The 21,875-nt window shown below is 41.5% G+C and overlaps 1 protein-coding gene across 4 annotated transcripts in view; it reads left to right on the forward strand.

The window, feature by feature from the left end:
• The window catches only part of tsnare1 (T-SNARE Domain Containing 1), an 849,044-nt gene that overhangs the window by 57,444 nt on the left and 769,725 nt on the right, over positions 1–21,875 (forward strand). The gene's annotated exons all lie outside the window — the stretch shown is intronic.

Genomic DNA, 21,875 nt, shown 5'->3' on the forward strand with positions numbered 1-21,875 from the left:
AGATTGGTTGGTTTTTCAGACCTGGCACATATAGCAGAAGGTGAGCAGGAATATTCCTGCAATGTTGGCTTGATTCATCAGAGGAACTAAGATAAGACCATCCCGTCTAATGGACTTTCTTTAATTAGAACAGTGTATTTCATTTAGTTCTTTCCTCTACAAATCTTGTTCACCTGCTGAGTAATCTCTTACCTGTTTCTCCGCATGTACAGCATAGTGTAATTTTGCACAATCGCTTCTGCAACAGACTGAGGGCTGTTTTGAAATTTGTTAGATGCCACGCAGCATGTGACATGGCTTCCTTACCTAAGCATTTGTGAGTCTCTTTACCAGAGGATGGGACTGCTCTTGAACTCGATAATGTACACCTACAGACAGAGAAGGGATAGTTCACCTCTGGCTGACCCAAACAACACAACTATCAGTCGCTGAATATAATGAAAGTGACCCAAACTAAACTTATCCTGCAAGAAGTGAAGTGCATTGACATCACTTGTAACCAGCTACTCTGACCCTGACTCCTATACCAACCAGTTCCAGGAGCATTTGAAAGAAAGACTTGTATTTATATGGTGCCTTTCACAACCATTGGATCTTTACAGCACTTTGCAATCAGTGTTCAAATGTAAGAATTGCAGCAGCCAATTTGCACGTTGCAAATTCCCACAAGCAGCAATGTGTTGATATAAGAGATAAATATTATCCAGACCACAAAAGACTTCCCTGTTCTGCTTTGAAACATTCCTGTGGCTTTTTTATTTCGACCTGAGAGGAGAGGCAGGGCCTCCATTTAATGTCTCAATTGCAAGATGACCGATCCAACTGTGCAATAATTCCTGACTGTAGCACTGGGAACTCGGTCTAGATCGTCTTGAAGTGATGTTCAAAGGAGTAAGTTTGATGTTACAATCAGTACTGTCAATTAAATACTTTTCTTCACATTTACTACAACTCCCAAAGAGTTCCACCTTTTAAATGGTTATTAAATATACTGTGTATGTAACAAGATTTTGCCTAAAGGCAAATTTTTCTTGTTTTTCTTGATGGTTTGCACTTGTGTTATGGAATTAGTCTCCATTGTATCATCATATTTTTATGCTAAATTTTCAGTTAGGAATTTTGTTATTCAAATGGCAATATTTAACACTGAAATTACTCCACCTCATCCCTTGAAGGCACCAACACTTGTACTTAATCATGTCTTTGATGTTACTGAAAAGAGAGACATGTTGTCAAAGCGTTTTGTCATGCGCATTTTGGGAACAGTGTAAGAATTCCAAATTCCAGTTGGTCATAAAATATTACAAGAGGAAAGGTGCTGAATGTTGGCAAATTGAAGGAAATGCATGGTATCATCTCAACCAAACACCTTCTATGATACCGTGGATTCCCATCATATTTGGACAAATAGGCCATTCTTACAATTTTTTTAAGGGGAATTGACAGTGTAGCATCCAATCACTAGTTTTTCAAGAATTTGAAATTAATTGAAATGGGTTGGTAGTCCCCTGGCATCCATCCATCCATCCATATAGTTGTGGCTTGCTTGGTACTGAATAAACAGCTTTTGATCAGGTCAAGTCTGGTTTGTCAGGGACATTCATACTGTTTCCAGGAATGTTATACATTGACAAATTGCTTGACAGTTAGTTCTTCAAAATCACAGAACTTACTGTTGGAAGTCTGTACTGGCAACACTGAAGAAAGAACACGTACAATCCAATTATATTACTTTACTAATTTCTGTAATTTTAATTGTAGTTCGTCACTGTTGTAGGAAAAGTTTTGCATTTTGTCTCAATGCATTTGTGCAGCCACAGAAAACAAATCATTTCACTACACATCGTTGTGTTTTGGATCAATAAAATATATTTAGGATTTAATCAATCACTTGGGCCTGATGTTTAATTTTACCATTTGGTAACCAGATCACTGCTGAAAATGGTTTAAGGGGATACTTTAGAATAAGGCTTATTTTGGAGAAGGCATGGAGATTAATTATGCTCTTGTTTCAACAAGGCTACAAAACTCTGCCCTGTGAAATGACCAGAAATTGAACACAGCAAAAGAAATAACACTTTTGTTTTCTTGAGGTTTGGCACTCACTCCCATCTTTAAATATGCTTATGATATAATCACTGTTGGGTGTGATGGTCCATTATTGTTGCAGTTATATGCTACGGCTGAGAAACTTTCTTTGTGACTAGCTCTTCTTGGTAAATTTTCCACAACTGTAATGATATAAAATGAAATGTAAACTGATATTGAAACAGAAAGCATCTCACACCGAACAATTCACTTCTGATACAGACAAGTGGCTTTACAAAGGAATGGAAAAGAGCGAAAACGGGATTGTAGGAGAATGATGCTCAGTTGAATAAAAGACTGAAGATAACATAAAAAAACAATGTTAAGTCATCAGAACCATTATTGGAAAATATGCTGTAAATTTATTTTAGACTGGAACATAATTATAGAAAGGGCACAATTTTTTCCATTTTAATGGGAGAGAGATGCTGAGGAGAAAAATCCCACTGAAGTATTGCAAGGTTGCCAAAACTCCCCTTCCAATCGGTTTCCGGGTATTTCTCTGAAATAAGAGTGCCAGGAGTCAGAATGAGATGCAGGCTGTGTGGGACTCTGAACTCAACAGAATTTTCAGGTGACCACACCTATGCTGTGAATCAGTAGCTGGAGGGCAAACTCTGATATGTCTGATGGATGAGTCCATGCAGCAACCTTTCAGATCTTGGAGTGTCAGTGATGACACGGGAGAAGTGGAGTTGGATAGCGATGTGAAATCTTTGCTGACTTGTGCTTTCTGTCCAGTTGCATCCAATATGGTGGGCCGATTTGCCCCGTGGAAAATGGCAGAGGAGGATCCATCAAGAAGCAGAAACTCAAGCAACAAGTGCCGTCTACCATACACCACCTGGAAATTAGACTGACTCAGACCTCAGTATGGATCTGAGTTGCCCACAAAGCCTGGATCCCTTAGAAGGTACCAATGTGGATAATGGGCAGAGATAGAAAGTCTTCTCAAGGAAATACTAGATATGACCACAACCTTAGCATTTGTCCAGATCAGTGATGCAAGAAGAGAATGCTGCCACTAATATGAACTTGAGTTCTATCATTATGATGCAAGTAAACTTGCTTCTCAACCAAATACTTAGTAAACAGTCACTATGTGCAATGGGTAGTTACTGGGGCAGTAAGTTTCAAGAAGGAAAGTGTAACATGAAATTTGAACACACAAATGGTCTAAAGATCTGAAGAGGTTTTTTTGTTCCTTTGGCATCAGATCATTAGAAACTTGAAGGAAAATTTAAGGTTTAACAAGAATTCACATGGAATGAAGCATATGATTTATATCGGGTTGACTAATTCCCTTGTTTGTCTGCTCTTTTTTTCCACAAGTTCTCCTTCCCAACACTGCCCACCAAAGAAATCCTTTATTTTCTAGAGAGGTTACATTTCACTTCTTGAGCAGTCCTCCCCACACCAGCACCATCTGCTGCTGGAGGTTCTGTTAGCAAGGAAAAATCTTTCAGCGTTTGCCTTGTCCTGACTCCTCTGAATCTTTTTTATTTCTGTAAAATCTTCCCTAATACTTCTAAACTCGAGTGAACATAGTCTAAGATGGTCAACTTTTCCTCACAAATTCTTTTCTATTCACCACTTGATTCTTCTTGGTTTTATTTCTTTTATCATGGAGATAGATACAAAATACTTGTTCAAACCCTCTTTCATTTCCTTTTTTCCTAATATTAATTCCTTCACCTTATTATCTGAAAGACCAGCACTTGCTTGATTCTTCAGGAAATAACAATATATTTTATTGTGAACTTTATATTTATTATAAATTAATGACACTGCTCGCTTTCTGTCCAATTTAACCTATTTGTCTAGTCTACTGTATCCAACTGTAACCTACAAGTCTTAAGTATGAACAGATATGAGATTCAGGCCCAGTTTATTCAGCATCCAAACTAACTATGAAATTCCCAACTAAAACAGAGGCATACAGATGCTGGAAATCTGAAGTAAACACAAAGTGCTGGAGAAACTCAACAGGTCAGGCAGCATCTGTGGAGAGGAGCCAGATTTAATGTTTTGAGTCCAGTGACCCTCCCAGACCTTTCCGCTTCTGAAGAGAGATGATTGAATTGGAAACGCTCACTCTGTTTTTCTCTCCACGGGTGCTGCCAGACCTGCTGAGTTACTCCAACAATTTCTGGTTTTCTTTAAGATTTCATGCTGTTGTGATTACTCTTTCATGTTCTGAGGATCTTTTACTACAAGATTATTCATTGTTGTGTTTTATCACCCATTATGTAACCTGTTTTCTGATTGACACCTAATCGAGTTGTTCATGATACTGTTCCAAATACATTCTACGAACGTATCCTTCAAGTGACATTCCCAGTTTGATTGTCCAATTAATGTGCAAATAAAAGTGCATATGCTGCAGTTTTCCTTCAACCCCCCCCCATTAATTTTAAATTTATACTCTCCACAATCATATTTTTTGGGGGTCTATAAAATAATGTCATAAGACTTGGGATACTCCTTTTGAAAGCTATACTTGTATGCTTATCCACCACACTTCTCAGCATTCCATGTTAAAAAGTAGTTTTTCTGTGGGGGGAGAAAAGACATTTCCCCATAGGTTCTATTTTACTCTTCACTTTAAATTGCTATCCTTTTGTTATCAATTTTCCACTAAGTTTCTCTTAACCTACTATGTCCAGACTCATCATAACTTTGAACAGCTCTACCACAAGCCTCTCAGCATTGTCTCCTCCAATCTATTCATATAATTGAGGTATTTCTTTCTTGGAAGGTGCTTGTAAATCATTTCTCTAAAAGCTTCATGTCCTTGGTGAAGTCTGGTCCAAAGAATTGGACATACTTCAGTTGAGGTCAAACCACTTTATAATCAGTTACCATTTTATTTGACTGTAAAATGGGGCTGAAATCCTGTATGTACTTTTTTTCAACCCCTTACTCAGCTTCTTTTAACTTGTGGAAACAGAGTCTTTGAATACTTTTTAAAAGGCAGAAGTAGGTGGAGTCATGATGAGCAAAGGTGGTGCAAGATTATCAGGGATGTGGAGCAGCAGGGTTGAAGGGCTGATTGGCCTTGGTTTGTCTTTGCAACTTCACTCAATTGTATGTTTCGATCTCCGAATTGCTGTTTTCCTGCATCTCCTTCAGAATTGTAGCCTTTATTTTGTATTGTGTCTGCTCATCCAAAATGTGCCACTTGTCATTTATTTGCATTAAGTATTATATTGCATAGGTTCATCATAAGTCCTCCTCATCAATATCCTCTTAAAGTCTATCATAAGCTTCCTCACTGTTCACAATTCTTTGAAGATGTCCAACCTGCATATTTTGATATAGTTTTGGGTGTAGGAGCCATTACCATTAACTTATTCCAAGAAAAACAGTACACCTGAGTTGAGGGTTATGGGATGCAGACCACAACGTATCAAACTGTATAAACTAGGATCTTGAATAATGGAGCAGGGTAAGTTCCTGTTTTTATCCCTTGGGAAAATGCTACTGGAAAGATTCCTCCAGTTTGAAAAATAACCAGAAACCAAGCAATTTTTTTTGTGTGTGTTTTTGTAGTGTTGTTCTGTTTATGAGAGAACTGCTTAACCTGCTCATGACTTTACACCCTTTGGTGGTCCCTGGAAAACATCAGCAGGTGGGCACCGACTGTTTTCTGTCTGAGAGAATTGAGTGATTCAGTCATCTTTAATGGGAAACTGTACTCTTATTGTCTTATCCTTAGGCAGGCTTCATGCTGGACTGGGCCCGAGGTCAAGCCAATTACTTTGTAGTTTCTATGTTCTTTCCAAGTATTTTGACAACTGATGACTGTTGAAATGATCCTGTTTCTATTGACAATAGCTTTATTAAGGGAAATCCAAAAAGTTGCCTGATGCACATTGAAATATTTACACGGAGTTAAAGCAAGGACCATTTTTAACCCCTTCCCCCGGCGACTTTTTTTGGAGAAAACTTTTCATTTTCAGATGAATTTTTTTATTGCTTTTTTAAAATAGTATCTTGAATGCTGATTATGGAAATAGCTTTTGTTTTTATCTATTTCCAATATTTTACTTGAAATTTTATTTTGAAGATACCATTTTTGGCAAAAAAATATTGGACTTTCAAGTAGTCCATCTTTCGACCAGTTCATTTCTTGATCTGGCATTTTCACAATAACCCCAAGCATTTTCAAGGCGAAAACACACAAATTTCTGCCATTGTTACAGGGCGCCACATACAATCTCTTTCTCCAGTTTGTTCAGCAAAGCGATTAGTTTCATCCACAACATGATCAATAATTCTGTTGTCACATAAAAGACTAAAAAAATCCAAAGGAGTCATATCAGCTGTGTCTTGATCAATTGATATTCCAGGATTTCCAGTGAATGGGAAGCATGGTGGTGGAGGAAGCATGCATTCTTCCGACACCAAATTCGTCCATCCTCCTCCTCACTTGAGAGAGAATAGTCATTATTAGACGAGCTTGCACTCTCATCTGATGTATCCAAGCTTCTAATAGAAGGTTCATACTCATTGTCATCTTCTGAGCTCGACATCTGGGCGTAATTTGTAAAAAAAAACAGAAAAAAACAAATGACAGTGCGTGCCCAAAAGTGGTGCATCGACGCTTCTTGCAATGCCTGAGGCGGAAGAGACACAGCGACCAGATGTACGAATCACCAAGTATACTCGTTTCCAGCTGAGAAGGGCCCAGAAATGCGGAGAATTGATGTATAAACTTGTCTGTGGCTGTTTTTGAAATTATATGTTTTGGACGAGTTTACTCGCCACACTCTGAAAAAGACAAATTGGGTGAAAACAATTTAACTCGTCTTTGCCAGGTAAGGGGTTAAATTCTCGCTGGTGAAAATATTCTAGGTGTCAATGCAAAGAGTGGACAGTGATTTTTCTTTTTATTGCCTTTCAGTTCATCTATTGTGATCAATATATTTCTGACCGTCCTGTAAGGACACAACAAGCATGTTTCCTACAATAAAAGTAGTGCTCTCATTAGTTTAATGAGTAGTGCCAATGTGTATGTAAGTGCTCTCAGAGCACTGAGTGAAATGGTAACTTCAAAGTGAAAAAGAAATTGTCAGACCAAACGAATATGTCCACTTGAACCTATACGGTTTTGTTCCTGAGACTGTTTAAAATAAATAATTGGCATTAATTTTGTCATTGAGCTGTAAGTAAATATTGCCAAAGTTAACGGCAAAGTGGATGCTCTCTGACATGTAACAGCAAGTTGGTGTGAGGAGGGAAGCTATTTAATCATTCGGGACTGTGGCATGTTGGAACTCCCCCTCACTTACATCTGTAGCAGAAAGATCTGTGATCGCTCTTCTCTGCTGTAGATTTGAAACTCTTAAGTTGCCAATTAATACCCATCAAGGTCATGATCCTACTGCTGTTGGTTTCAAGCAAATGGTGGAGGGGAAACTCACACGGAGCATTTTTCCTGAGATCGGGCAATGGTAGCTCTCTGATAAGTTGTTTTGTGCATACTATGTTCAGCATAAGGTCTTTATTGAAGCCAGCTGAAGATGTCTGATTACAAGGTGTATGCCTCAAGGTGGCAGTCATATGATTACAGCAGACTTCGAGAAATTTGTGTACATGTTTTGGACTGAAATACAATCGTGAGTGTTGTACAAGCAGTAGGCATTGTGAATGATGTTCCCTTATGGTAGGCTGTTGACCTCTGGTCAGTAGTGCTTAGTGGATGGGCCTTCCACTCCTGGGGTCTTTGCTTCTGGAGAGAGAGAGAGAGACAGATCATTACAACCAAGGATGTTCACTTAAACTCCCAACACTGAAATTTCTGTGGCACAGGGGTTGGATGGACTCTCTTGCCTGACTTTATTTTTAGGGAGATGTACATCAATATAACTCTGGGGGTGGTAAGTTTCACATTTAACTTGTGCTACAGACTTCTCCCTTAGATTTGCGAGTAAATGAGCTAACTTAGGCAGTTGCAACAGAAAAAAACTGATCACACAAATTGTTGAAATGTAAAAATACAGTTGATACAATTCACTTTGAAGGATTTCAAAATGTGAGGCTGACTCTCAATAAGAATTGCAACATTTGAAAAGCATTTGGATGGGTATATGAATAGGAGGGGTTTGGAGGGATGTGGGACTAGATTGGGGTGGGATATCTGGTCGGCACGAACAAGTTGGACCGAAGGGCTTGTTTCCGTGCTGTACATCTCAATGACTCTATGACCTTTGAGGGCAATAATGCAATCTCATCAGCAATACATCCATCCTAAGAACATATATTTTTCATACAAGTTAAGGACTGCACTTCTGAAGAAGAACAATGTATATTTTCCAACATGATTAATGTTCTACTAACCCTAGTGTGTTTAGAGCAATCAAATTTCAAAGAAACATTTTCTAAATTTAATCTGGCCTTTTAATTTTCAAGGAAGGAAAGATGTTCCACAATTTAACATTAAAAGAACAGATGCTGGTCCATTGAGATGTTTTACCCTTGCAAATGGAGCCAGAATTTCAAAATCTATTGTAAATGTCATTTTTTTTTGAATCCCAAGACACTTTACAGAACTATTATGCTCAAATTGCAATATAATTACAAGTTTATTTGTGCCAGTAAGTTATCTTTTACTTGGTCCTATTAACTTATTTTCATTTCTGCAATGCCTGTTGAAATTGTGAACTTAAAGTATAAGTTGAATAAACAGATAAGTGGTGTGATTTGCCCATGGTATTAGGATTTTTTAGGATTGTGTTCAAATTTCAGTTCCACTTCCCCTTCTGTTCATACCTTTTAGATTTCCCTTGTAATATGCTGAAAGGTTAATTGGCATCATGTAAAATGCTTTGGAAGTGCCTGACTTTGTCAGCTGATGTTCATTCTGTGAGAGCGCTTTTAACTTAGTCCCCTCATTTCTAACTTACAAAAGTATCATGATCCCAAAAATGAGACGTAACAACATTTCAATGATAAAATAATTCATGACAATTATCTTGGTGGACAGAATCTGCATTATATAAGAATGGAAGAGCATTTCTGTTCAGTTCACTGACATATAGATTCATAGGATGACCTATTGAATGATGCGGAAATACGTTAGTTTTATGAAGCAATCGCTCAAGGGCTTTTGATTGGAACTTATGAGAAAAATACAGTGGCAATGGAGTGCCCTTTTCAGTACAGATTACATAAAGAACATTGAGATGCATTTATTGTAATAAGTGTATCTTCACAGAGAAGCAAAATAAAAACAATTTACCTTATTTTGTCTTTATTATAGCTTCTTGCTTAGAAAGCACTAGGTGCGCATCTCGAGTTTGCTTGTTTGGACAAACTGTGATAACCCATTTGTATTTCCCGAGTCACCTGTTTCAGTCGTATTCCGGTTCCTGAGATGAACATTTCTGGATTGGCAGGGGTTGTGAGAAAGACAATACGGTATTTTGATTGATTAATTTGTGTATAATTTAGATAATTTGTATTTATTTCTGAGCTTTTTTCCACACAGTTTAGACTCCTAGAAGGTGATGGTGGTTGTTATTTTGATTTTTAATATTTGCAGGGATTTCAGTGATGTGGGTAATGGTGGGATGTATGATAGAATCAGACAAGACGACTGGTACAGTCTACATCAGGAGTAATCACTTGTGCTTTTCACATGTGGTGTGTGTTGCCAGTAGACAGTCATTTCTGCTTGTTAAGCACCTTGTTGATGGCACAGTATTTATTTCCCATCACTTGTACAAATTGATATTCAGCCTTTCGTTGAACCAAACTCATCAAGCGAGCTAGATGACAGTAAAACTTACCATGGAAATCAGGACTGTGTATCTGGTAGATGCAGCTTGTTGCTTGTTCCAAGCAGCTTCAGTGTTGCCTGTTACCAAACTACTCTGAGCTCAGAGCATGAACCATGGGCACCAGACATATGGAGTTTTACTGCATGTGACAGTCGCTATCCCTCATGACCATCTTGGCACCTCTCTGATAGACTGGCAGTGTGCTCGGAAAGCACAGTCTTGTAATACAGAGGACAGCAGCAACCAGTTCTAGCTGCAGCAGAACGATCTTGTGTACAGGTGCCCGCCTCAGACTGGACTGTCAAAAAAGCAACCTTTCACCATCCCTAATCCAAATTTGGATCCCATTTGCCAAATTACCGTGGGCTCTTGGCCTTTTACCCAGGCTGCCATGCAAGAACTTGTCAAAAGACTTGCTGAGGTCTGTTTTCACCCTCTCAACTGCACTATTCTCATCTACAAACCGAGTCACCTCCTTAGAAAATTGAATCAATTTTGTTAAATGTGATCTCCCCCTAACAGACCCGCGCTGACTGCCCTTGAGTAATTCCTGCCTCTCCAAATCGTTGTTAATTCAGTTGCTTAGAGATTTCTTCCAATAGTTTCCCTACCACTGATTTTAATCTCACTTAGGGTTTTCTGTATTTTTTCTTGAATAATAGTCATAGAGGTCTTAAGCTTGGAAAAAGGCTCTTTGGCCCATCAAGTCAAAATCAGCCACCTAACTATTATAATCCTATTTTCTAGCACTTAGCCAATAGCCTTGTATGCTTTGGCATCACATCTAAATACTACTTAAATGTCATCCATACAGGTTAAGAGTTCCAGATTCTCTCCACCTTCTCGGTCGAAAAGTTTTCTTCACAACTCCTCAAACCTTCTAACCATTACCTCAGATTTGTGCCCTGGGTTACTGAGAACTCAAGGCGGAGGTGGGTACTGCAGATGTTGGAGATTGGAGTCAAGATTAGTGTGGTTCAGGCAGCATCCAAGGAGCAGGAAAATCAATGTTTTGGGCAAAAGCCCTTCATCAGGAATTCCTGATGAAGGGCTTTTGCCCAAAATATCGATCTTCCTGCTCCTCAGATGTTACCTGACCTACTGTGCTTTTCCAGCACCACAGTAATCTTTACTAAATCCTCAAACAAGGAGTAAAGTTTCTTCCTGTCTACCCTGTCTATGTCCCTCTATGCCCCTCAATTCTATACATGTCAGTCATGTCCTCTCTCAATCTCCACTGCTCTAAGGCAAACAGCCCTGGTCTGTCCAATATCTCTTTGTAACTAAAAACTCATCAGCCCAAGGATCATCCTCGTAAATCTCCTCTGCACCCTCTCCAGTGTTATTACATCCCTCCTTTAATGGAGATTCAAGAACTGCATGAAATACTATAGCTGTGGCTTCACCAATGTTTTATACAGTTCCATTATAACCTCCGTACTTGTAAAATTGATGCCTCGTTGAACAAAAGCAAGCAATCCATATACCAGCTTTATCATTTTGTCCCTTTAATTCTCAGTGCTTCTCAGGTAGCTACCAGTCATCATGTATCTCCATGGTAACACTACCTGTCAAGCACCTCTTCGATGGCCAGAGAGGATTTGTACATTAATATCAGCATTCTCTCCTTGCCTTTCATGGAAGCCTGGGATACATTTCATCAAGATCTCGGGATTCGTCCAGATTTAAAATTGCTAAAACTGCTAATATGTTCTCTTCAATGTTAATTTATTCAAATACATTACAGTCTGATTTCTATAACTCCATTGACCACCTCGAGTGAAAACAACTTCAGATCACCTCGATCTTCCAAATCCATACGAAATAGCCACTTTGGTCTCTAATGACTCCACGATTTCCATTGGAATCGTCTTATCTCTAAAATACGAACAAAATATATTTGGATTTTCCTTATTATGTCCCCTCTTTGTTCTCTTAATTTATTCATTAAATAAGCCCAGCACTTTCTATCCAGCTCTTGACTTTATGCAGTTCTGAGCTCTCTCTGTCTTCCATAAGCTTGTCTATTTGCCCCCTCATCATTAGAATGTTTTATACAGTTCCATTATAACCTCTGTACTTGTAAAATTGATGCCTCGTTTAACAAAAGCAAGCAATCCATATACCAGCTTTATCATTTTGTCCGTCTAATTCTCAGTGCTTTTCAGGTACCTATCAGTCATCATGTATCTCCATGCATAGCTACAAATTGAGGGGTGATAATTTAAAGCAGATGTCAGTGGCACGTTCCTTACGCAGAGAGTGGTAAGGGTGTGGAATGCCCTACCTGCTAATGTAGTCAACTCAGCCACATTAGGGAGATTTAAACAATTCTTAGATAAACACAGGGATGATTTTGCGATAGTGTAGGGGGACGAGCAGAGAATTGTTCACAGGTCAGGGCAACATCGAGGGCCAAAGAGCCTGTTCTGCATTGCATTGTCCTATGTTCTATGTTCTACTTCCTCCCCCCCGATCACTAACATGCTTCTCCCTCCAATTATTGTACCACTTGCCAGGCTTCAATCCCTAAAATTAGGTCCGCGCTTATAGCAGTTTCTACATGCATACTCCAGGATACATTTCAATAATTCTGGAAGTCCTTTTGAAGCTGACACCATCCAGGACAAAGCCATCCCTCTGCTGGATGCTACATACACAAGCATCCACTCTATCCTCTGGTTATAAGTTTGCTGACTGAGCTAGTGAATTTGTTCTCAGTTATTTCATCACCATGTCATCAGTGAGCCTCTGGTGAAGCATTGGTGTTCTGTTCCACTTGCTATTTATCTCTCTGTCTGTTGTGATAGGTGACACCATTTCTGGTTCTGTTTCTGAGAGGTTGATAAATGGGGTCCAAAGCAATGAGTCTGTTAATGGAGCTCTGGTTTGAATGCCAAGTCTCAAGGAATTCTCATGCGTGTCTTTGTTTATCTTGTCCCAGGATGGATGTATTGTCCCAGTCAAACTGGTGTCCCTCGTTATCTGTGTGTAAGGATGCTAGTGACAGTTGGTCATGTCGTTTGGTGGCTAGTTGGTGCTCTTGTATCCTGGTGGCTGGCTTCCTGCTTGTTTGTCCAATGTAATGTTTGTTGCAGTCCTTGCAGGGTATTTTGCATATGACGTTCGAACTGCTGGTTATTGGTCAGGGGTCCTTTAAATTCATCAGGAGTAGTTTCAGTATGGTGGTAAGTTTGTGGGCTATCATGATGCCTAGGGGCCTGAGTAGTCTAGTCATAATCTCTGAGATGTCTTTAATCTATGGTCGTGTGGCTTGAATCTCTGGGCGTATTGTGCTTTCCTGTTTAGGTTTGCTGTACTTATCAGGTACCTGTTGTCCCTGAATATATTGTATACTCATGTCATCCTGATTTGGAAATCTATCACCATTCCTTTAGTGTTGCTGGATCCAAATTCTGGAATTCACTCTTTACCGACAGGTTGCGTACAATTCAATTGGATTACAGTGGCTCATGAAGGTCGCTTTTCAAGGGCAACTAGGTACAGGTAATAAATGCTGACCCACCTCCCATGAATCAATAAAATAAATTCACCCTTTTCAGGTGGGTATCAAACTTCAACTCTATCTTCTTGTATATTCCATGGTATTGCTATTGCTGAATTCCTCCACTCTTAAAATTCTAAGCTTATCAGAGACCAGGAACTGAACATGATCAGCTCATATCAGGTATAATTAATTGGTGGGTTTCACAACCTGAGTTCATGGTGAGTAAATCACCTTTTTGATTCTTCAAAGCCTGCCCTCCAAAAGTATGGTACAGGCCAGGAATGTCATGGTACGCCCTCAATTTATCTGATTTACCTGATTGAGTACAACTTCTGCAACATTCAAGAAGCTCAATAACATCCAGGGCAGGCCAGCCTGTTTCATTGCAACTCCATTGACCACCTCAAACATTTATTTCCTTCACAACTACTGCACAGTGGCAATTTTGACAAGATATACTCGAACAATTCTCCATGATCCCTTTGTCATCTTCTAAACCTGCAGCCTCTTCTAACAAAAGGGATAAGGACTGAAGATGCCTGGGAACACTACCACTCCTTCACATTCCATGCTGAGATGTTTGCTATCCTAATTGGCTCTTTAGCACCACTCCTTCACTGTCATTGGGTCACAAACCTGGAATTGCCTATCACCAGATAGATATTAGTCAGAACGTACCTCTCTGTCACCTCGCATGAGGCCCTACCATTGACACTTTCAAATCATGAATGAAATCTGTGTGTATCATGGTGAACAGAAAAGAATGACAATATGAAATGCATTTAAGCACAACAACTATACACCATTCGATATGTAGCGGGATAGATTATGCACTAATTGCTCAACTTGCCTACCCTGTGTCAAGTATACTGTTTTCTTATTCTTTGTTTAACTTATGTGATAGATCAATTCGAGTTAAGTTGTTGCCATCCTACTTTTGAGAGCCATGAATATCATAGGCAGATGCAACATTAATGAAAGTAAGAGATGGCTTTTTTGATCACAAATTGGTCATGAATTTACTTAGCTGAAAATGTGTTGCTGGAAAAGCGCAGCAGGTCAGGCAGCATCCAAGGAATAGGAAATTCGACGTTTCGGGCATAAGCCCTTCTTCAGGAATTTTCTGAAGAAGGGCTTATCCCTGAAACGTCGAATTTCCTGTTCTTTGGATGCTGCCTGACCTGCTGCGCTTTTCCAGCAACACATTTTCAGCTCTGATCTCCAGCATCTGCAGACCTCACTTTCTCAATGAATTTACTTATTAAAGATTCCTCTGTTTGGAACAGGGAATGGAAGCAGAGATGTAGTGACAATGGATTCTAAACTAATTTCCAAACCAGAGTTGAAAAAGAAATCACAGGCATGTAAACCTATGATCTGACTGCTCTGGGCTAAGTCCTCTTACTATTTTTTTTGGGCATGTAGTATTGGCTGGCTGGGATAGGAAGGGGTAAATTGGATGGCTGGCATCTCATGTCCATAGTAGAGCTTGAGCAATTTTCCTCCACATTCATTTAAATGTGGTACTGAACTTTGAAGCTTAGTACACTGAGGAGGACCGTACAAATCTTGAAAAGGACATTGACAAGTGGTGGAAAGGTGGTAGATGAAGTTGAAAGAGCAGCAGCTTAAGGTGATATATTTTGGTAGAAAGAATATGGCAAGGCAATACTCCAAAGGGTGTACACATCAGAGAACTAGGTATACACGTGCATGAATCATTAATCATCACAGAACAAGTTGAGCAAGGAATTGATGAGCTTTATTCTTAGTGGTGTGGAGCAAAGATGTTCTGAAGAACTTGTATAAAATGCTAATTTGACCTCAGTGGATATATTTTGTACAGTTCTGAGTGCTTCACTTCAGGAAGGATGCAAATACATTGGAGAGTGCAGAAAAAGTAAAGGAGGGTTGAGAATTATTCACTTTGAAGATTAATTGGAAGCATTGGAACTACTTTCCTTGGGGGAAAAGGCTGAGTGGTGATGTGCTGCAAGTCTGCAGAATCGTGCAGGGTCTGGACATAAGATATTGGGAGGAAATTAACTATTCCCACCTAAGAACAAGAGGGCACAGATTTCAAGAAATTCAGAAACTAAGTAAATGTGTGGGAAATTAAATTGAAATACACTGCTTAATAGTAGTGAAGGAATGTTGAATTGAGACATTGAAAAGAGTATTGGATGATTGCACATTATTTAAATAGAAACTATGTTGTGGGGAAAATGGGGAGAATTTGTAATGTTCCATCAGTAAGACAATGCAGATACAATGGACTGAATGGCTCTCTCACAGCATTATAACTATTCTGTGATAAGTGGGAATCATGACCTGTCCATGTCAACCTTACCCATTCAACCATTGTGAATATGCAATTTTCTCCAACCGAAATGCTCTGCCCATATGATCCTTTTTCATCCTCCTTCAATAAAACTTTCAACACATTCTTACCATTTTTGCGTTCTGTTCTGTATATAACTGAAATAAGTTCTGGTAGCATGGTGGCACAGTCGTCAGTACTGTTGCCTCATGGTGCCAGGGACTGGAGATCAATTACAGGCTTAGATGACTGTGCATACTGCCCACATGTGTTCCCCCCGTATCTGTGTGGGTTTCCTCCCATAATCCAAAGACGTATAAAGCTAGGAGGATTTTGCTATGCTAAATTGCCCATAGTGTCCAGTGATGTGCAGGTTGGGTGCGTTAGCCACAATAAATGTGCAGTTGTGGAAACAGGGTGGAGGGCTAGGTCTAGATGGGATACTCTTCGGAGGGTCGATTCAGATTTGATGGACCAAATGGCCTCTTGCTGCACTGTAGGGATTCTGTGATTCTAACTAGATTAGTTGTGTATCTCCTTTGTACTCTCAACTTGGAAAGACACAAAAGATTTGATGAGTTGTTAGCAAGGAGCAGGGTGACAAAACCCTCACTTTACTGACTCCCCTGATTAAGGGATTATGCCCGAAATGTCGATTCTCCTGCTCTTTGGATGCTGACTGACCTGCTGCGCTTTTCCAGCAACACATTTTTCAGCTCTAATCTCCAGCATCTGCAGTCCTCACTTTCTCCTAGTTGATTTTAACCGACTGCGAATCCTCTTGCAAGGATGCCTTCCTTGAAGAAGCTCTCCTCCTCCCTTTACAAGGATTTCAATGAGTCCCTCTCTCACTGCACCCCCCAGGTCATCTCCTCTGCCCTGAAGCTCTTCAGCCACGTCCTCAAACAGACTCGCTACCACAGCCACATCTCCTTCCTCAGCACCTGTCTACGGAACTGACTGACCCCGCATGGACTCCGGACTATGTTCAGACCAACAAAATTTGGACCCAACCAGACAACCAGTACATACAACAAATCCGAAGCCTCCCTCCGGATCCTCCTCTCCACGTTTGCAGCCATGCACTGCCACCTACACTCTCTGCAGTCAGGACAATACTCTCCCAGACCTGCAAAGGACATCTACTGTTCTTCATCCTCAGAAGAATCCATACTCTAAACAAACAGTTCTTCCTAGCCATATCGGAAATTAAAGACAGTAAGTAACAAAAACTTTCATGTACTTACCCTCACACTTCTGATTCCTCAACCGTTCCAGTCTCCTCCATTGGCCTCCGGAACCGCTCAGGCGCCATTACCCATACGGCCACTGCAGTGACTGCCGCCTGAACCATGATGTCACTTCTGCCCCCACCAACCATGCAGCCTCCGCGATCACTGCCCAGACAACCATCTCCACCATCGCCAGGAAGACCATCGCCGACAGATTTGTGGCCTCCGCGGGGTCCACAGCCATCAGGAATAACATCGTTTCTGCCGTCGCCGCAGCCACTCCCGCCCCCGGAGTTGCCGTCGCCGCATCTACTTCCGTCCCCAGTGACATCACTCGCCTGCACAACGGCCATGCCACATGTGTCTCCGCCCCCACACCGATGTCCGCCCCCATTCTGATCTCCGCCTCCACGCCTAACCCCACCCACACAGCGATCTCAGCCCCCACGCCCAACCCCGCACCCACACCTAACCCCGCCCCCACGCCTAACTCCACCCCCACGCCTAACCCCCCCACCCCACCACTCCCAGCTCCAGCCCCACTCCAGGTCCGAGCTCCCAGCCCTGCCGTATTTTTACCATCCCTCCAGACCTCCCCCTCTCTGAGGATGAAAGATCAGTCCTCAGCAGAGGCCTCACCTTCATCCCCCTACACTCCCGGATTAACGCGTTCAACACGCGGCGAGACATCGATCAATTTTTCTGCCGTCTTCGCCTCCGCACCAACTTCTCCAACCAGGATTCTTGCCCACCCTTTGACGACCCCTTCTCCTGCCTCCAACACACCCCATCCACCTGGACACCCCATGCTGGCCTCTTACCCATCCTTGATCTCTTCATAGCCAATAGCCGCCGCGACATTAAACGCCTCAACTTGTCCATCCCTCTTACCCACTCCAACCTCTCATCCTTGCAACGTGCAGCCCTCCACTCCCTCCGCTCCAACCCCAACCTCACTATCAAACCGGCAGACAAGGGAGGGGCGGTGGCAGTTTGGCACACCGATCTTTACATTGCTAAGGCTAAAAGCCAACTCGCTGACACCACCTCCTACTGCCCCCTTGACCATGACCCCACCTCCCACCATCCATAACCTCATCACCTCAGGGGATCTCCCATCCACCGCCTCCAACCTCATAGTCCCACAACCCCGCACCGCCCATTTCTACCTCCTGCCCGAAATCCACAAACCTGACTGCCCCAGTCAACCCATTGTCTCAGCCTGCTCCTGCCCCACCGAACTCATATCTGCACACCTCGACACGGTCCTGTCCCGCTTAGTCCAAGAACTCCCCACCTACGTTTGGGACACCACCCATGCCCTCCACCTCCTCCATGATTTTCGCTTCCCTGGCCCCCCAATGCCTTATCTTCATCATGGACATCCAGTCCCTATACACCTCCATCCCCCATCACAAAGGCCTCAAAGCCCTCCGCTTCTTTCTATCCTGCCAAACCAACCAGTACCCTTCCACTGACACCCTCCTTCGACTGACTGAACTGGTCCTCATTCTGAACAACCTCTCTTTCCAATCCTCCCACTTCATTCCTGAAGAAGGGCTTATGCCCGAAACATCGATTCTCCTGCTCCTTGGATGCTGCCTGACCTGCTGCGCTTTTCCAGCAGCACATTTTTCAGCTTCTCCCCTGATTAATTCCAAGATAGGAAGGATCGAGGTCAGCTTTCCAAACAGAGGCCAATTGAGATCCTGAGGGAGCCACTTCTATCTGACCATTGCTTTTTGCTTAATTGGCAGCAAACAGGAACCATGACATGTGGGTAAAGTGCCAGGTGTATATTGGGCATGCTACAGCCAGGGTGTCAGTTTGGACTGACAGAGGAACCAGCCACCAGCAAGGAAGGGACCTCCATGGGACCCTCCTCCTACCATAATCCTGCCTTCCCTTGTGACTGCCGGCCGCATAGTCCCTATTACATTTCCCTTCAACGGAGAGTTTCCAAACAGCCATTTCAACCATATCAATTCTATGAAATATCCTTTACTGCAGCCATGAACTAAATTACTCACATTGGCTTCTAGTTAGGTAACAGCTTCATTTTGAAATTGTGTTCTCATTTCTTTTTCAGATTCCTCCAGAGTTTTGTTCCTCCCTATTTATAGCCGATATCCCTTTGAGATGTCTATAATCCTCTCAATGTTTGTGCCTCTTCATTGTGCCCACTTCGCGTCACTAGTTTTGTCTTTAGCTGCCATAGCCTTGAACCGTGGAATAAACTACTCTAAATTCACTCTGTCTTTACTACTTTTGAAGTCATGTCCTTTGGCAAAACCTTGGTTCACTGTCATCGAGTTCACATAATGCTCATGTGAAAAGTCTTGGGATAATTGCTGCATTTGATGGATTTTATAGCTTTTCCTCCAACACGTTAGAAAGGGATTTTGCAACAAAATAATGCTTTACAATTTAGCACTGTCTGGTCTTGTAATACTGGACAAGCTGTTCTGTCAGCAGTCTCACTATCCCCTCATGCCAACATCAGTGCACTGCAGCTACTGAATGTACAATTTGTAGAATACACAGCAGAAAACTTTTCCTTTGCGAGTCTGTCACTGAAAGAGAGACTATGATGTGGAGTTGCCGATGTTGGACTGGGGTGAACGAGGTCAGAAGTCGGACGACACCACATTATAGTCCAACAGATTTATTTGAAATCGCAAGCTTTGGGAGCACTGGCCCTTCATCAGGTGAAGTCATGAAAAATGGCTATGCTCCGAAAGCTTATGATTTCAGATACACCTGTTGGACTATTTCCTGGCATCGTCTGACTTCTGATCTGGATTAGGGAGAGACCGCGGAGATATGGCATTGAGTTAGAGAATCGACTATTATTATATTGAATGGCAAGGCAAATTTGAAGGACTGAATGGGCTACTCCTGCTCCTGGTTTCTATCTTGAGTGCATGCCAATGCCTCCAGACCACAGATAATTATAAGCTAGATGTATATCGCTGTTGCTTGATTAACAATGGTACCATGTCAATATCATAGATTTCCCAGCCAATTTTATGAGTACAAACAGTATAGGAAATACACCTGCTTTTGTGTTTAGCATCTTTTTCTGGTACAGCCATAATGGGCTCTTTCAGTGCTGCAATTTGCTGAGATTTTTTGTGGTGTGAATCGGCAATAAATGTCTGGCCAGCATCTCCCACTTCGGGAGAAGCAAATTGTCCTGAAGCATATCAGTACCATTTTACTAGTTTTTTAATCCAGTCATAGGATGTGATTGTCACTGATTAGGTCAGCATTTATTGCCCATCTCAACGGCACTGTGGCACAGTGGTAAGCACTGTTGCCTCATAGCGCCAGAGACCCGGGTTCATTTCCCACCTCAGGCGACTTTCTGTGTGGAGTTTGCACATTCTCCCCGTGTCAGCGTGGGTTTCCTCCGGGTGCTCCGGTTTCCTCCCACAATCCAAAAAACGTGCAGGTTAGGCGAATTGGCCATGCTAAATTGCCCATGCTAAATTGCCCGTAGTGTTAGGTGAAGGGGTAAATGTAGGGGAATGTGTCTGGGTGGGTTACGCTTCGGCGGGTCGGTGTGGACTTGTTGGGCCTAAGGGCCTGTTTCCACACTGTAAGTAATCTAATCTAATCTAATATCCTTCATTTGGGGATATTCAAATGAGTCATGCATTTAATCTTCTGAATACCTTTTGAGAATTCTGTCTTACTTTGAAAAGGAAAATATTCTTTTCTATTAAATACTGTGAAAGAAAAGCATCACACAATTAGCTTCCAGTTTTAGGGCTGCCACTGTCCCTTGTAACCAGTTAGCTTACCACTACAATGCAACTGTGTATAAGCCTGATGTTATGCAGACCTGATTCTGAAATAATGCCTGGAGCTAGTTCATAAGCTCACCGGCTCACTCACTATCAATACCTGCAAAATGTAGCCTCTCCCATTACTGATTTAATGCACGGAAATAAAGGAGCAACCCATGTGGGAAGTAAAGGGATGTCCATTTCTATTTTGTTTTCAAGATAGTGAAAATGAATCCATGCAAATTTCATAACTCTAATGGATGCTTTTCCACCAGCTTTTGGCTTTAACAGCTAGTTGTTACTTGGTATTTCCCTTGTTGTGCTTTCTTTATATCCCCAAATTTTCTATTTACTATTCTTAGGCTTCAATACGAGCTTCCAATGGAATCCAACATCAGGCTGATGGAATAAGTGTCACTTTTGAGTTAAGGGCCTCTTTTGGCCTCTTCGGTTGATGGAAGCTAAAGTGAAAATCTAATACGAAAAACACAGCCAGCAGTAATTGGAAGACAATATTCTGCTTAGCACTCATTGGACCATAACCTCTATTACATTCAGTTCGGTAATTTAGCTCATGGACAGTGATTATTGAGAATGCTGCTTTGTAATAGCTGGTGTGAATCTGTCCTCCCTCGGCACATACCTCATTACCAGCTTCCACATATCCAAGCCAAATACAGTTGGTCTCTGCCATTGCAGCAATATTTTAAATTGATTATAAAAATCAGGTGACCTGCCTGTTCATTATGATACAGATTTGGCCTGAAAGCTGTGTTAAGTTCACCATCCGCTTATATTGAGTCATGATATGTCACAAAATCTTCTCAACTGTCTTCTCAAATGATAACGGGGTGTGGCGGGGGAGAAAGTGCAGCTGGAAAGCTCAAGTCTTTCTGCCTAGTGACAGCTGGAAGAGGAACACAAACTAGATCAAAGAAAATCAAAGCTAATTCAGGAATAATAGGTCTGAAAAACGTTTCCTTCGTTTCCAGATTGACCTGAACTACTATCCCACCAATCTTTTGAATAAAAATTGTTTATTTTCTCCATGGATGTATTCAGTGTCCTGGCATCCACTGTACTCTGGGTCAGTGACTTCCAGCCCTTTGAGAAAAGTAATTCCTCCTAATCTCTGTTTTAAACCTGCAACTC

This window comes from Hemiscyllium ocellatum, chromosome 4, assembly GCF_020745735.1.
Source record: "Hemiscyllium ocellatum isolate sHemOce1 chromosome 4, sHemOce1.pat.X.cur, whole genome shotgun sequence".
Taxonomy (NCBI): domain Eukaryota; kingdom Metazoa; phylum Chordata; class Chondrichthyes; order Orectolobiformes; family Hemiscylliidae; genus Hemiscyllium; species Hemiscyllium ocellatum.